Raw genomic sequence first — 14,897 nt, 5'->3', positions numbered from 1 at the left:
AAGCACACGATCACAATTGAAGTCGTCTCTTAGCCCGTTTCACTCACACGTCCTACCAAAATTTCACCCAACCTCCTCTATAATCCCTCCTCTAGCATGTGACCGCCCCCGTCCCACACTTCCATAGCTGCACACACATAAACACACCACTACCACTTTCCTCTGAACACAGCAGGTGGTGGCAGACACCCGAGTGCCATTCTTTGGGAGTGACGGGTGGTGGGATGTAAAAAACCTGAACGGTGTGGGAGTTGAACTGATCAGTGGTGAAATGTTTCTCAAAACCCATAAAGCGAAGCTCAAAATGAGGCGGAAAAAAAGGTGGAGAGGTGCAAAAGCAAGACAGACATGGGGGATTTACTTTGTGGGGTGAGAGCGAGAGAGAGAGAGAAAAAGTTTAGAAAATATCCCATCAAAAAACAGATGTATAATTCAGCAGCTTTTCATCATCATGCTCGCTCTTTGTCATGGTGTCTGAATACTTATTTGCAGGGGCAAACACAGCATCTCTGTCAATAGGTGCAGGTATTAGGCGCAGCAGGCTGTGTATTCAGAATGCCATTATATATTCAGGCTGTGCCTATTTTCTGATGTTTTCAGGGGCTAGGTGCTGTATAGTCTGTGATGATTGCATGGAGCCTCACCAGTTTTGCCTGGCGGCTGTTGGGGAGGCTTCACCAGGAACAGTTAAATATTTAAACACTACTGTGAGATCTCATTAAAAACGGCATATCAGCCCCCATAAGACCCTCGCAGCGCTCCCTCACACACACTCCCCAAAACCCAGTTACAACTCAGTGGAGTGTGACAAAACAGTTATTGTCTATTTACAGTGGCGAACTCATGATAAATCATCATATTCTGTCAAACAGAGCAGCTGGCAGTAAGTTGACGAGTGGTAAGTCATCACATCAGGGAAGAAAATGATTGAGATTCAGTTCTGTTTTGACAGCTGCAGACAAGCAGAAATATGTCAAAAACGAAATAACATGACAGCTAGACCAGACTAATATTTCCATAGCACGCATATGAAAACAAGACACAGAACAAACTTTGGCTCTCTCGAGTTTTCTTGCCTTCTCAGGAAATCTGCACAATTAATTCATCGCTATTGTTTGGGGCTTCCCTATTTTTAGTCTGGCTGCCCTCTCAAATAAATTGATTTCCTGTGGCGAACTTGAAATGTTCCTTGTGTGCTGTGCTCCCCCACGCCCCCCCCACCACCACTTTCCAAAAACACAAACACCGTCCTTCTTTCCCCAGAGGAATAAATCAAAGGCAACTGCCAAGTTCTGTGCAGCTGTGTCTGTGCATCTCTTTTTATACTTGAAAATGGTTTATTTTTGTTTCACTTCCATTACTGCTTAGGTATGTCTCCTACTTCATCAGGCATTAGCATACAGCTGAGAAGCAGCTTGCAACTCTCTCTCTTTTTCTCTCTGGTCTTACTCCTTGACTCTGTATTTCATGAGTCATGTAGATCTGGTTTTTCGTGGTCTTACTGGGTCAAAACACACTAAAGAAGAAGAATTTTATTTTAACACACTACACTACACTTGAAATGATGATGCACAGACTGACTAAGAGAGTAAGAATAATATTGAGGTATATCATTTATAAGTGTATATGTTTGTTCAACTTCACTGGAACGAACCTATAAAACTACATATGGTCCTAAATCACATTACTTTGTAATTATACTGCTTGCTAACTGTGTACTAAACGCTTGGATAAGGTGAGCGTGCATTCATAAAGTGACTTTTTTAAAAGCAGATAACCAGTGATTTGGAGAGGCTTACGGCTCAGTATCTGTTAGCCACTGCTGCCGTTGTCTCCGACTGCAGCGTGAGAAGTAAAGGATTGTAAATAAGGCCTTTGGGGTGTGAAAACAGATACTGAGAAAGGAGAGAGAGAGAGAGAGAGGCAGAGAGACACAAATGAATAAAAAAAACATACCGCTAGATCCCAGTTCCTTATCCTGACTAAGCCATCTGAATCCCTCTACACCCATTTAACTTGCTCACTCTATGGCTCTCCTGTGTGAGCGCAGGCATTTGCCTACTTTACAGTCTTCTCACTGCACCTTGGAAAATATTGAGTTTATAGCCACTCATCTTCATAATCAACAGTATATACCCAGCAGCCTGAAGGAGGGACTGTAGGCTAACAGGGGAAAAGGATTCACACTAGATTTGCTTTCTACAACTCTTCCCACAAGTCACTCCTCCTGCCTCCCAAACAGAGTTCAGTAAGCAGTCCTCAGGGGCTGATACATGAGTAAAAATGTTTTTATAAGGATCAGATTTAGTCACTTTGAAGCCGTTCTAGTCCTGTCCGTTTCTGATAAGAAAAGTTTATTAGCCAAGCCTGTGGTCAACCATGTGTAGAATATGATATGAAGTAAGAGGTAACACGTACATGGGCCATCACGTGATCCTGGCCGTGTTTACTATTCTCTGCATCCCAATTTTCAGCCATTTAAACCCTTTGAGATAAAAGTGAGCTCCGGAGTCGTGGATGACGTGGAGCGCCATGACAGAAAAACCAAGGAACCTCACTTTCTAAAAACACTATTACAGAAAAGAACAGTTCCACACAACTACACTGTGAAGAAGCAAACTAAAACTAGTCCAGTGACATAAAACAAAAAGCAAACACCCTCTGCCAAGTGATGATGTAGCTGGCTAGAGTCTGGCTGGAGCAGTTATCCATCTCACCCTTTGCTGCCAGCTGTCAGAGTACACAGCTCCAACTAGCCGTAGGTAGCAGATGTAATCAATATGGACTTCACAGAGAGTTGCACTACTAGAGGCCAGTCTCCACTCTCTAACCCATCTCTGTCTCTCCAGGGGAAACAGTAGGCAGGTGGGCAGGGGAGAGTGCGTTTGATGTCTCCGCTGGGCCAAGATGGAGCAGCTCACTAGAGCTCAGTAACAGGGAGATGACTAATCCTGCCTCTTGGATGCAGCATCATGTTTGAGTTAGAGACGACTTTTTTTTTATCTGGCTGAGATGGGTAATGCGCTCCTGAAAGAAGTTACATTGTTAGAGTTGCTGCATATACAAAGGAAACAATTGTCACCTGTGGTTTATACAGTCATCAAAATTAGAGTTAATATTAAAACCTAACAATATGACTGATTCTAAATACACACAGGTTACCAATTAAAATTACACAGATTTCATCCCAGGGTTCAGTTTCAACAAGTTTTATTATATCTTCAATAAATGAAAGCAGCTTGTATGTACAGTATACAGTCATTAGCACAAACGGTAATATATAGATAATAGACAACAGTGCTGAAAATACAAAATTCAATATGCTTTTAAATTGTGCAGCAGTGTTGACTGATGCATCCTTTACACTAATTTGAGATATACACATACACATAGCAGCACCCTCTAAGGTACTCATTTCTCCACCTAATTTAAAGTATTCTCAAAGCAATGAAGAAGAATAAACAGTGAATTTTATATTATCTTTCATTTTAATGACTTGTTGTTGTCTTTAAAAAAAAATAAAAAATCCTGAAATGTTTTCAGGGGATCTGTGGAGGAGTCAGCTAATTTAAATAGTGGAGCTCTCGCCTGAAGACTTACAATCTTATGTATTTGTGTGCATTTTTTTCAGCATATTCTACTCCACGAGCAGTAGTGAAATATTTAGTCAAGAGACATACCGTAGGATGCTGTCTCCAAATTCTAGTGTCTCAGAGGTATTTGTACTGTGATTACTGCATTCTTGATTTTGCTGTTCAGCAGGAAAGTTAGTTCTGTTTGCCCTACAAATTAGTTTGTGTTTGACATTTACAGTGTGGCAGCAGCTGTGTGTAATTTTGATATTTACTTGCAGAGGAAATGAAGCTGTTCTGTTGTGTCGTATCACAAAAGCCCAGCGTTTGTAATATAAACGGGACCCACAAGAAGATTAGTGCAAAAGAAATTAAGTCATCTTGCAACTGGTGAATCTCAAAACCACCTGACAAAGACGGACCTCTGGATTACCCTGAAGGAAGTCTAGTAACAAAAGGCAGAGCTACTGTTACAAGGTTAGGTCTATCTTACAGATGCATGAACTCCCCATCCCCATCCCACACACACACACACACACCTACATGAAAACATGAAGCTCACATGCATAACAGGGGAGGAAACGCCTCTGTCAACTGTTCCACTCTGAAGTAGACAAGTGGAGATGGAAAATGGCATAAACTAAAGGAGTAGGAGTGATAATCTACTATAAGACCACTGACCATCAAACTGCTTTTAATATGTAAGCAAACCCAATTCTAGATCAACACTCCTACACTGAGGTGTTTAATGGATGTTCGCCAACAGGCGAGTAAGTGTAACACCTTCAGAGCGCAATATTCTCCTATATGAGAGTGATTAATATGCACACTGCAACATTTCAATTTGAAAAGTCACTGGTCCATTGAATTTCTCTGTTACAGGCATGTCACCCCAGAGACACCCACACTGATTTCCACAAGAACCAGACTCCATGCTATTTAGTGAAAAAACACTCCTACTGACTCCTCAAATATTTTTCTTTAATCTCTCGTTCTTTCTAAAACGTGTTATCTTTTTTTTTTTTTTAAACCTCATCTCTCTTCCTTTTGTTACTTGTTGTACTAGACCACAGGAAAGTGTTAACATGGGGAAACAGCCATAAAGCAAGTGATTTACTGGCTGCATTGGTGCGATCGACGGCAGAGTGCAGCAGAGAGAAGCACAGATGATGAGGGTGAGGATCAGTACGTTTAAAAATAATATAACTTAAAATAACACATATTATTTTAATATCTAACAGACATCCTTTAGTTGTTTGAGTCTTTTTCCCCCAAGTTAGAATCAAACAAGTAGACAGCTCATTTAAAGAGCAAAACGCCGGTTACATAACAAATTATGATCATTTGTGTACATTATGTGTTAATGTTTATAATCAAGCCAAAGTTTTCTTCGTTAAAAACTCACTAGATTTAATTCTTGAAGACAAATGCACCATAGACCAAAGTAGAGCAACTGGGAACAGTTGATCACATACACCTCTGCTGAACCTCAAAGTCAGGAAAAGGTGTCTCCAGCAGGACCACTGTGGGTGTAAATGTGAGTGCTAGGTATGTGTCACTTTCACTCCTATCCTCCCACACTCCCTTAGCTTTTTCCCTCTGACCTCAATTTTCTTCCCTCCTAAACGACTGATCCTTTCCCCTGACCTCAAACTAGTCAGACTGCTCTGAGGATGATGGATTGGTGCAACACGTTAGCCCATTTAAAGATAACTCCTCTACAGTACAGTATGTCTGATGCAATGAAGCGCTACGCCTTGCAGAAGCGTGTCAGCTACATGCATTGCAATAAGACTCAAAGCTGTTGAGTTTATTTAAAATTCACACAGTATTTATCAGATGATATCCACAAGATGTTAGTGCAAAGCTTGAAGAAGACCATCACTTGGATACACTTGAAGGAGAATGTGTTGTTGCAGCCTGTAGCAGAATCCTATGCTCGGTGTCTCTTATTGCTTCAAACAATTGTTTGAAAGCAGAGAGGCAGAAATCACACCTGTTCACATGGCATAAAAAGGCTTACTGGAGGGCTGTTCCTGACTCTAATGTTTACACCATCCTGTGTGCTGTCCCCACAGGCCACTGAAAACAGTGTGGATTATTTAATAGCTCTGTATACTGATGGTAGGCTACAGTTTCACTGCCACTTTATGATCCAGAGCTGGGAAAGCTTTCAGCTGAAAAGATGTAGAATGCATGAGGACGAGGCATCACTCATTGCCATGCACTGTGCTTTACATGCCATCACGAGTCCCTTTTTCCATTCTGAGGTGTACACAAGTCATGGGGGCAAGACAACCTCCCAGTGCACATTAAATCTCGCTCTGCAGATAAATTGGTCAGAGCTTGGCCGGAGATTGCTTTGATTTATGGCGTAATTACTGAGTTTTGCTGCAGCATTGATATGCCCGGCAGTCTGCGCTTCTGTTCTCGTGTATGGTTAATAACAATGACGCTGTCAGGTCTCAGAAGCAGGCAGACAGGTCTGATGTTACCAGTGGTATGATGTGTGTGGTGGCATATCTCATGTAGCAACCACAAGTCATATAGAGGCATGTTATATTACACTACAGTCTCCACTATGTCTGCGCATCCTGGCAGAGAGAGTAATCAGATAAGATAATGTAGTCAGGAGACACACAGACACAGACACACACACACACACACACACAAAGAGCAAAAACTATAACACTCAGTGTCAGGATGGGAATGCATCCTTCGGAGGGAGGATCTATCACTTTCAACACTCCAAACTCGCACACAAAGTCACACCTGATGCACACACTTAAACCACCCACCCACACACAAGGTTTAGCTGAAGAGACGAGGCTGTGAGCGTCAGTCGTAGACAGGGAGGATGTTTATAAAGCTGCCAGGCTCAGTGCATCTTTCAGGTTGCATTATGGCCGCTATCTAATTGGTGGTGGTGGAGGCAGAGGTGGGCCTCATTGGAGGTTCAACCAGAGGCTAGCAGTCTCATAGCATCTCAGCAGCTCGTATTTCACTGCACTCAGCGTGCTAAGAGGGTCAGTGTGTCTGTCCGCTATTATTCACACTCTCACACACACACACGTGCACATGCTGATACCCAAATAAAGGTTCATAATAGATATGCTGGTGGCATGCATACCACACCACAGTCACACCAACCCTCATACACACATTAAAATGTCTCAGCTGTTTTTTTTTACTGTAGAGTTTCACACTCAGTATAAACATGAACAAGAGAACAAGTTAAATCAATAGAATTCTTATACAAAAAAGAAAAAAAGTGATGCTCACACTCTCAGTATGTTGGTATTTTCATCTGTTTATTCTCACACAGCATTTATAATATGATGCACTCTGTCATTAGTTGGCCACTTACAGTACAGGATTGAACAGATTAAATTTAGTCCCCCCCCCCAAAAAAAAAAGGATTGGAGTGGATCATTACAAATCGATATACCCATGCATAGCTTTGCGTATTATCATCATCATCACAGATCTTTGTAGACTGAAGAAGACACAGAAGAATCATCGCTCATCTCGAAACAGCGCCTTGGACCCTCAGGCTATTCTCAGACTGGTCCACACAAGTGCTTTGAATCATTTTTGAAAAGCTGTCTGTAATAAATTACCAGAACTATGGAAAAAGGCTTTTGTTTCTTTTACTCCTTGTTGGTTATGTACTTTATAGCCACCATGTTGTGTTGAACGTAACTCTGAAAGACATGAATGGGAGCACCTGTTGCTTTATATAAGCATGTCAGTGAACGCAACAGTTATATAAGAGGCTTATGAGAGGTTTTCCACACATTATACCTACAATTTATCCACACTAACGGGTGAAAAGCTTAATTTCAGTGGCAGAAAACATGTGGATGAAGACCTAAAAAGAAACTTTTTAGGCTTTTTACAAGCATTTAATAGCTACAGTGAGTGACAAATGGCACAAGCTTAATGCATAGTCAAAACTAGTTACTTCGCTTCCCTTACTAATCATCATGTTTGGAAAAGGTGAGATTCTGGTTATGGTGAAATAAACGCATAACAGTGCAGATTTTGACACAGCACTGGTGCCGCTGTCCTTTTCGGTGGCACAGTTATAACCAAACAACCAATTTATTTTCTACATTTTGAGGCATAACTCTTAAGAGCTTTCAAGTTTTTCTCCTATCTGACAGCTCCTGCATTGTTTACAGTCTTTTGTTAGCTTTAGGAGCCCCTTTCACAAAGATAGATACAGCAGCATTCAAAATGCAGGAAGCCAGGGGGAAGCCAGGGGGATGTCGGCTCCTCTAAGAGACACCTAAGCACATCCAGAAATTAACATTTCAAAAGCTACAATAAATGACAAGAGGAACAAAATGAAGTCTGGGCTAATTACTTCCCGTCATCAGTTATTTTGAATATGCATGCAGCACTACCATGGTCAGTGTTTCAGACTTTTCCTGCTCTCAATTATGCCTGTAACATGATTAATCGAGAAATGCATGGGCAATTATTTATTTATAATGGCTTATGGGCTGCCTTCATGTTTCTTCAACAACAAATATATACAACATATACATCCTCTATGCCCTCTCCGCCTTTCTGGTACTCTGCTCTAGTGCAAAGTAGCCAGCTCCACTTTGTCTGATCACTGGGCTGAGAAGATCCCACTGCGAGAGACTTGAGGGGCTCGACTGTGTGATTAAGCAAGCCTTGGTTCCACCAGAGGGCCACCAGAGCAGATGTTCTCATTAAAAATGCAGGCTGTGAGAGCGAAGGAGATTGCCTGTTCCAGTCAGAACCTGGCTGGAGGTTTAAAGCTCTCATTCCTCTGACTTGTGAGGGCAGCCAAGTTTCAATGCCTATCCACCATTTAAAGTATGTGGCGAGCACAAATACACATTAATTATTCCAATCTAATCCTGGGTTATTCTCTGGAATTCACTGTTAAAACAGCAGGCTTTCCACTGTTTCCAGCTTGTGCATTGCCACCTTCCAGATCTCAGTAGGGTTTACTTGAATATCTCATTTAGTGACTGAAGTAAAAAGAAGCAAACGATTTTTTAGCAATTAACATGAAACTTCAGAGCACTAAAAATTGATGCAGCACTCCATAGGGTAAAACTCCGCTTATAATGCACAGCTGGTTAGTAGAATCAAGGATATCCATCAGAAGCTTGTGTAAACCCACAATGAGACAGCAGCAGTCTGAAATCTTTGTTGAACCTCGAGGATAATCCTGGGGCATTAAATATTGTCAACACAGGCACAGTTTGGCCTATAATGCTGAAGTTGTTGGGAAGTTAAGGGGGGATTTGTTTGATCTGGTGGGCATTCTGGTTTTCATCAAACGAAACGCTGGTTTTCAGGCTTGATGTAGGGGCTACATGAGAATGTCTGTGTGTGCTTACATGTACAGATGCACACTCTCCACATGGCTGCATGGTGCGTATGTGGGAGGAAAGGATACTGATAGATTATAGCCCTCACCTTTGAGGCTGACCCCATTACTGCCCTTCACCTCACCCTCCCATTGCCTTCTCCAACCTCCTCTCTTTTGTCCTACCAAGCAAACACACACTTGCAGACACCACTGAGAAACCTAGCCTAACAGCAGTTGCCTTGCCACACGAGTGCGCACACATGTGAACTGCTGGGTTAAAGGGTCAGGACGTCGAGCACATATTTAACTTGACATGCATACCAAGCAGGTCTGTCTCTGCTGCTTGTGGCTGTAAACCAGAGAAGACACGTTATTCCCGCAAGGACAAAAAAGTTCACTCTCTTTGCTACCTCTCAAAAGTTTCATCTATTAGGTGAGTGAAATCCGTTAGAGTGGTTTCGCTCACATTAGGAAGTGTGCTAAGACCTGCAGATACTGTAGTCAGTATAAATGGAAGTTACTGAGGGTGAGGAAAAGTTCAAGTGCTGTCAACCACTTCAGTTTTGTTTATGTCGTCTGTGCTTCATTTGTTGTCTTGTTTGTTTCCAGTTATTTCTGGAGTGTGGGATGCTTCAGTCAAAGCTTAAGAGGAAGAAATAGCTGGATGCTCTTGCAAGGCACAAAAAGGTCATAGAAAAGAGATAATCACTTCATAAACACCTTTGTTAGCAGCAGCACATATATATAACTTTTCCCCAAAATTGACAAGGCACATCAGCATCATTAGGGGACACGCCTGAGACGAGGGTACAATCTAATGACACAACCACACACTCGCGCACACACACTGACATAAGCACATACTGTATATTCACAGATTCTTGTTTCTTGCAGCAATCTCAATGATGCGCTCTAATGATTTACCATGGCAATATGAGGTGGGAAATACTGCCAGACATTTTACATAATTCACTTTTTCTCCTCCTAAATATGGCGCTGATGCCACTTTGTAGATTACTGGAGAGGGACGCAGCTCATTATGCTCAGCTATATTTCTGTGTTTGTTGCCTGTGAGTGTAACATATATAGTCCATAAAACAAATGGCAGTTGTGTAGGACAGATTGTGTTGTTAAAGCAAATATTGTTTGTACATTGAAAGACATGCAGGATTTCAACATAAAAATAGCAATAACCTGTATGTTACAAAGATTTATGTATCCCTGGGTGGCATGTCTCCTCCATACTGAGGATTGCCAGGTAGTAAATTAGGAAATGCCTTTTGGCAAAGACTGTACTCTCTACTCGTACACACTTGCACATATTGTATGCTTACTACTATGTTTGGTCATAGGCTTGTGCAGAAACGTTGCAAATATGTGCTGATGCATACACGTGATACAAACAAGAGACAACAAACGTGTCAACGCGCATTCACAAACAAATGTTAAAGAATCAAGATTCTCGCCCCACCTCTAACCGCAAAATGTTCTTCTGCTCTAAAAATGAGTTTTCAATGTTTTCACAAAGCAAGGTTTCAATCTGAAGCCTTGCTTTGTGAAAACCCTTTTGAATGATGTCATTCAAAAGGGGCTTAGAATCACAGTCTGGAAAAACACTCACTCCACACACACACACACACACAGACGGACGAAACCCTGGGAAAGCGGCCTGATAGCAGACAGAAACATTAGTGATACTTTAAGAGTTTATGTGAACTGAGAACTGTTGTCTGTCACACTCACACATGCACATATATACTGCACACACGCACACACACACACAACATCCCTGTATGACTATAGTTTATTGATGGAGAGGAAGAGCTGCACATCTAATGGTGTTAGTGAGTGAGAGTGAGGAGGCTGCTGGGTCTGACAGCAGCCTCTTTATATGCATGCTAATAACAGAACACACTGGGCCTGGGACGGGCTGGAAGATCTCTCTATAATCGCCCATCCATCATTAAGATGTAACTTTCCCGTCAAACACACTGCATCATTACTCTGCATGCAACAAAGTCGCACACACATGCACACACACACACATGCACACAAATTGTTTTTTCCTCACCTCCCCAGATCCTGTGGAATTGTATGAATCATTTGAAATTAGTGGAATTACTGAAAGTCTGCAAACTTTAATGATGGCACACCTCTGTTCAAATGGGTCTATACAAGCCACCCTTCTCTTTCAGCAATCAAGTAGCACACAGTAGCTCCTCTTTGTTAAAAACAGGGGCCGTAAACTACGTTTTGTGACTGCACATGTACAGTATACAATATACAGCAGCTCCCCCAGTGGGGTTACTGACGGAGCTGTGAATTCCACTGCAAGCAAACGTTGTACCCGTGATCTGAGCGAGGGTGGCCTCAGGAGTCCTGCAGTGGTTTGGAGGTCAGGGTTGAGGTTACAGTAGCCGGTCTCCAGTGGCTCACCTCACAGTCTCTTTGCTGGTCTCGAAGGAGGAGCGGGTAGTGGGCTTTGGCTTTCCGCCCAAGTCAGAGCACTGTGGGGCCCGTCTGCTCTTGGAATGCTAGATTTCTTAGCTGCTTTGTGCACCACACCCGCCAGAAGAGAGAAACCTAGCTGTTGGACTAAATGAGCATAGTTTGACTGTGAATTTATTCTTTTTTCCATGGATGGTAGTCATTGCTGGACACTTTTTAATCTAGGAACAAGTTGATTGGCCAGAAGATACCATGCCTTTGATTTCATGATTTTCTTGCTTGACATTCAAATATTTAACACATTCTTTCTTAAAAACACTTTGTTTTGCTGGTATTTATGTTTTGAGTGAAGACTACATGTAGGCATATTTATGCATATTTACATCAACCCCACACACACTCATGCATGCTCCATTACAACACAGAAACACACAGGCACACAACCTGCTCACACCCACTAGCACTAATACCTACATATGGCAGACTGCGAGCAGGCAAGTTGGGCAGCTGGCTGGTATTAAATTGGATCCCTGGGTTCCCCACTGTTCAATGAGACTTAAAGCCATATTAAAAGCATCTCCTACAGTCCTGCGCCAGTGGGAGTGCATGGACAGTGGCCAAGGAAAGCAGTCCAGTGCCAACCACACCCCTGGAGGACTGCATCTGCTCTCACTCACCACAAACCCTTTATGTTCAGGATGACATGTCGTCACACATGCCCATAAGGCAATGGCACCAGACTACATGTACTTTAACATAGGAGCATGGTGCTTCACGAGAGTAATAAAACTAAATGAACACATCTCTAATTATGTGCATCAGTGTTTTATGTGACTTTGCGAATGTTTGGGATAGATGCACACGGGAGACAGTGTATGGTTATGCAAACAGAGGTCACCCTTTTTTTTTATTCATGGATGAGCTCCATTCACACTGTCAACTGAGATGTGAGTGCAAATTGCTGATCCGCTACTTTATTTAGAATTTATGTCAAGCATTATTTAATCTACTGAAATGCTAGTAGGAAGAAGGAGTCTGTTTGTGCTTCCAGCGGCTGCTCGACACTGGCTACTTTGCTGTGGTGCAGTTTGCGTGGGCAGATGCTGTTTTATGTGCCAACCTCATTTTTTATCACTAGCTTGTACTGTGCGCGAATGATATAAAGCTAGTGGTGCAGTCATGCCCAGAGAAAATGAGAAGGAGTGCTTGTGGAATCATTTCCCTTTGTGTCTCCCACAAAATTGAACTGGTCTCATTTCCTGCCAAAACAAATACAGCGGCTACACAGGCAAGGATGTCTGAACGAGTCAGTATTATTCCACACGAGGGCGAGTCAAGTATGTGGAAGAGACTGTATCAGGCTGCCTGACTGGAATCAGCATGCAAAGGTGCAAATTCACAACTGTGGCTGCAGAAAAGCTGTCTCTCAAACTGCCACTTTGTTGCTCGACCTGTGAGAGCAGAAGGGATAATGGGAGTAGTCTAATAAGTTTGTTTGGCTTGTTAGTGTAATTGTTTTCTCACAAAGCTAATTAACTGACTTGGCCTTAGGGACCCTCCATCCTATATCCCACTATCACCAGCCATACACACAAGCTTGCGCACACCCACACCCACTCTCGCATGTATCTATCTCCACCTTGCTCACCCGCCCCCCAAGCTCCTACTCTCTCACCCTCACCAGCGGCAGCTCTCTGTCTCTCTGTCTTTGGTTCCTGTCATGTGTAAATTGATGGCGGGTCTAGTGATTGTCTGTATGGTCCCAAGGTGCCTTTCCTCACTACGGAGGGATCCTCCGGTTTCTTCCTGGTCCACAGTTGATTACAATAAATCAATCGGAGGGGGTCAAACACTTGGACTGGGGCACTGTCATCTCCAGTGGCTGTGAGTGTAAGCCGGCCCTGGATAAGACGGTGTTTCCTGGAGCTCCAGTGACCCCCCTCAACCGCTGTCGTTTTTGTGGTGAGACCTTCATTAAGGGACAAATCTGTTCCCAGAGTTAAAATAAAGGTGGGTGGGGGATGAGCTTGTTTTTCATCACATCACCCTCTCTTCTACCTCCGGTGGCCTTATTTCTCTGTCTGGTAGGCCTGGAAACTGACAGGTAATGGCAGAGCAGAGCAATAACGCCATCCTCCTGGCCTGTATAGCAAATAATGCCGGAGATTTAATCAATGACTGAGAGGAAAAGCAGAGCCAAATCAATAGAAGCCTGGCTGTTTGCTCCCCTGCTCTGAAGGTGAATCCAGGCCTTGCTACATAAATTGGTCTAATTGAAGAGCACACTAGGAAACAAGCCTCCTATAAAGCATGTATGTGTCAGCATGATACTTATATGTGAAATTTATCAAACCGGAAGTGCAGAGGCTCAGATAATTAGCTGTCATATGCTTAGAAAAAGAGTAGAGGGGATAAACACAATTTTAGTTGCATCTGAGCTGATAATATCTGCCCACACTCATTTAAGTGATGAGTGTGGATACACCACAGCAGCATCCATAGCGATGCCATCTGATTCAGCTTCTGGAATTATAACTCACATTTTTATTATCTGGAGGATTTAGTTTCATAGCACAGTGTATCAGGTATGTTCTTCTGTGTTTATTTATCACATTGAAACTTCCATGATGTATGTTGTTATACAGTAAAATGCATGTTGAGTTTTAAAAGGGTTCACTGCATGCCGAGCTGAGGGCATAAATCCAGAGACAGTGATTCATCTCATCAGCAGAGACAACAAATTAAAAACGCTCACCCGTGAGACGCCACTGTTCAATAAACCGGCCGTTTTTTCAGGGAGAAAATGGGGCATTCTCCCCACAAAACAATCAATCAAAGTAAATGACCCTGCTATTCACAAATCTGTCACGGCAGAACATTGCTGTATTAACCATCTGACATCTCAGCTGGTCAAGTTGAGATCTTCCCCAAGATCTCATTCCATCCCAGGTCTCTCATGGGGGTGGGAAACAGAGGTCTTAGTCCTCGGGTTGGCCTTAATTAATAAGTTTTGTAGTAATGGTGAGAACAACAGGAGGTGTTAACCCTGTTAGCAGAGTGGCATGTTATAGCATTAGGCTCCTCTGAAGGGAGAATGAGAGGGGAAGAATTAAAAGATCTCTGCTGTGGATTGGCTCACAATGCACCAGGAAGGAGATCTGAGCCCAAATGAAATGATTGTATCAGATAGAAATCAATAGCAATCCATGCCTTCCTTAATCCTGCACTAGCTCCCAGATCACTCCCCGGTGCAGGCAATCTCTCAGCCATCATTACAACACACGGATCGATAGTGAGCAGCAAGCAAGGCCTCTGGTTAAGTTTCTGGCTACGCTGCAAAAGTATGGGAGAAGAGAGTAAAGGACAAGAGAGATGAGACAGGAAGGTGAGAGAGGCCACAGGGTGTTGGTGTGTCTATGGGTGTCTGACAAAGCACAACTGCACTGTTGTTAGAAGTAATTAACATGAGAAGACAGGTACAGTAATCTACCTTAAATCCTGCCAAAGCTCCAAAACATAAA

This window comes from Anabas testudineus, chromosome 22, assembly GCF_900324465.2.
Source record: "Anabas testudineus chromosome 22, fAnaTes1.2, whole genome shotgun sequence".
In the NCBI taxonomy this organism is placed as follows: Eukaryota; Metazoa; Chordata; class Actinopteri; order Anabantiformes; family Anabantidae; genus Anabas; species Anabas testudineus.
Note: the sequence above shows the minus strand (reverse complement) of the source record.